The sequence below is a fragment of the Lynx canadensis genome, chromosome B2 (genome assembly GCF_007474595.2).
Source record: "Lynx canadensis isolate LIC74 chromosome B2, mLynCan4.pri.v2, whole genome shotgun sequence".
In the NCBI taxonomy this organism is placed as follows: Eukaryota; Metazoa; Chordata; class Mammalia; order Carnivora; family Felidae; genus Lynx; species Lynx canadensis.
In genome coordinates, this window is record NC_044307.1 from 54,848,418 (window position 1) to 54,851,817 (window position 3,400).

Genomic DNA, 3,400 nt, shown 5'->3' on the forward strand with positions numbered 1-3,400 from the left:
AGATAGTCTCCAAAGATGTCCCCCAAATAATTCTGCCCCTTCTTGTACATACATGCAGCTACTTCCATCAGGAGGGAGAATTTATGTCTCCTCTTGAATCTGATGTGGGCTTGTAACTGCATTACCTAGTTGAATGCAGAGAAGAAACATTCTGGGATCTCTGAAACCAGGCATTAATAAGCCTTCTGCTTCCTTCCTCTGAAACCCAGTAGCCATGCTATGAAAAAACTTGAGTCAAGGGGAAAAGGATAAAGGGCTCTGCCTAGTAGTACTAGCTGAGCTCACATATGATTGCCAGCACCAACCTGGAGCCATCTTGGAAATGGATCCCCTAGCCTGAGTCAAACCAATCTTACTAGTGCCATACAGAGCAGAGATGAGTGCCCCTTTGAGCCCTGCCCAAATTACAAAATCACAAGCAAAGAAATTGATTATTGCTTTAAGTTACTGAATTTTGGAGTTGTGTGTTACATAACAATTGGTAATGAAAACAACTTGCATTAATATGAGGATATGGAAAATACCAACTACATGGCACAAATTTCAAGGAGTTTTTCCCAAGTGGTATATATGGAACCAGATCAAAGTAGGACATGTAGGGCTTGCTCATAATTCCTTTTCTGAGGAAGGAGTGCTGGGCTTCAGAGAGTATGTAGAGGAAATTCTGATGAAATGCTTAACACAAACCTTTTAGGATTCTGGTTGGGGTTGTATACATATTATAGATTAATTTGGGGGTGAATTGTCATCTTCGTCGTGTTGAGTCTTCTGTTCAGGAACATCATATTTATTTACTCATTTTACAACATTTATTTACTCAAGTCTATGTGTATGTGTGTATTTGCCAGTAAACTTTGAAATTTGTTAACTTTTCTGGTTGTTCATCCTAACAAAGTATCTATATTGGTCCAGTGTTAGGATTTCAAATAAATTGTGTTGGAGATTATCTGGGTCCTTGGGCAAATCTTTTGGTTTCAAGAGGGGGTAAAAGTTGGGGTGCCTGGGTGGCTCAGTTGGTTGGGTGTCCGACTTCGGCTCAGGACATGATCTCATGGTTCATGGGTTTGAGCCCCACGTCGGGCTCTGTGCTGACAGCTCAGAGCCTGGAGCCTGCTTCAGATTCTGTGTACCCCTCCCCCACTTGTTCTCTCTCTCTCTCTCTCAAAAATAAATAAATTTTTAAAAACTTTTTATTTTTTATTTATTTTTTTTTTAATTTTTTTTTCAACGTTTTTTTTTTATTTATTTTGGGACAGAGAGAGACAGAGCATGAACGGGGAGGGGCAGAGAGAAGGGGAGACACAGAATCGGAAACAGGCTCCAGGCTCCGAGCCATCAGCCCAGAGCCTGACGCGGGGCTCGAACTCACGGACCGCGAGATCGCGACCTGGCTGAAGTTGGACGCTCAACCGACTGCGCCACCCAGGCGCCCCTAAAAACTTTTTAAAAGAAGGGGTAAAAGTTTGTATTTTCTTCAGTGATTTTGCAAGATTTACAGTATAAACAGCTTGTTTGAAGTAGGAAGAAGCTATCTCAAACAATTTCTCTAAAAATTTTTTTTCACTGATGTGCTAATCCGTTGCCTCTCAAGGTTTGTTCCTTGGCACTGCCCCCCCTTCCCACACTCACCCTGGCAACAGGCACTGATCCTCGTTTTAGAGGTTCACAGGCCCCTCTGTGCTCCACTTCACAAGGGCAGGCTCAAGGAGCTGCGGTTCTGGCAGGGCCTCCTGCTGACAGCCTGAAGCTCTACTGCCCTCTGTCTAGTATAGGGGTGTGGGTTCAGTCATGGACATCATCACTAATTGCACAAGCAGGCTTTTCCTTTTTCATTTATTGACTTGCAGGTTGCTCATTTCCTCCTCGCCCCCACCTCCACCCCCTCTGGTTTTGTTTGCACTTTGTCTTATAGAAATTGCTCTGGCCTATACCATCTCTTTTTCCATCCCTGAAACAGAATTGTTCCTGTATTTATATTATACTGGCCATTTTTGAAAACATCCCTAAAATGGGAAGTTTCAGAATTATCTTTTTTTTTTCTTATATTTTTTCAAAAAATTTTTAAGTTTTATTTATTTATTTTGAGAGCGAGACAGCATGAATGAGGGAGGGGTAGAGAGAGAGAAGGAGAGAGAGAATCCCAAGCAGGCTCCACGCTACCCACACAGAGTCTGATGTGGGGCTCAAATTTACAACTCAAATTAGGAGATCATGACCTGAGCCAAAATCAAGAGTTGGACGCTTAACGGACTGAGCCACCCAGCTGCTCCCCAGAATACCTTTCTTAAGCAGATAGCTGATTATAACCAAATTTTAATGGTTCTCTCTAAAATCCAAATATCTTAGCATTCAGGACTCCCCCAAGTTTTACTCCAGCTCACCTTCTTACTTTGCTTTTATGTATCTGATATTTTGACCATTACTGCTTTTAGAACTTACCCTGAGTTTGCCATCTTGGGTCTTTTATTTTATTTCCTGACCCCAAATGTCCACTCATTTATCACATAGTTGTGGACTGCTTCATATACCAAACACTTTAAGTAGTAATTTTTTTTTTAAACCAATCATGCTTAAACTTTGGAAGAAAATGTTTTCTTTGATCAAAACTATATTTTGTGTGTCTAAATGTTTAAAAATATCGAAGTTTAAACTGTGACAATATACAGAGCCTATCTATTGACACGTGAGTTGTGTTAATGCCAGTGGTTCACATGTAAGGAAGTGAGTTAAACTGTCATCCTGAACCAGATCATGATGCAGTAGGATGTGAAGCCATGAGCAGTGTCAGCTAATGGTAAATTAAGAGGGGAATAACGCTGAAGGAGTCTGTAGGTTTGTGGTGAAGAATAATTCCATAAATAATAACAGAACAGACAGCATGGCAAAAGATATGCTGGATTCTATCTTTAATTATAGATGCCAGGTGCTATGACTGATTGTGTCCCCTCCCCCCTAACCCTCAAATTCATATGTTGAAATCCTCATCTCAAGTGTGATGGTATCAGGAGGTAAGGCCTTTGAGAGCAGGGCCTTCATGAATGAGATTAGTGCTGTTATAAATGGGACCCCAGGGGGCTCATTTGCCCTTTCTGCCATGTGAAGACACTACAAAAGATGTCTACCCATGAACCAGGAAGTAGGTTCTTACTGGACACCAAATCTGCTGGTGCCTTGGTTTTGAACTTCCCAGCCTCCAGAACTGTAAGAATTAAATTTCTGTTGTTTATAAGCCATTCATTCTATGGATGCTGTATATATATATATATATATATATATATATATATATACACACACACACACACACATATATATATGTGTGTGTGTGTGTGTGTGTGTGTATATGTATGTACATATTAATGTTTATTTTTGAGAGAGAGAGCAGGGAGAAACAGAGAGAAGG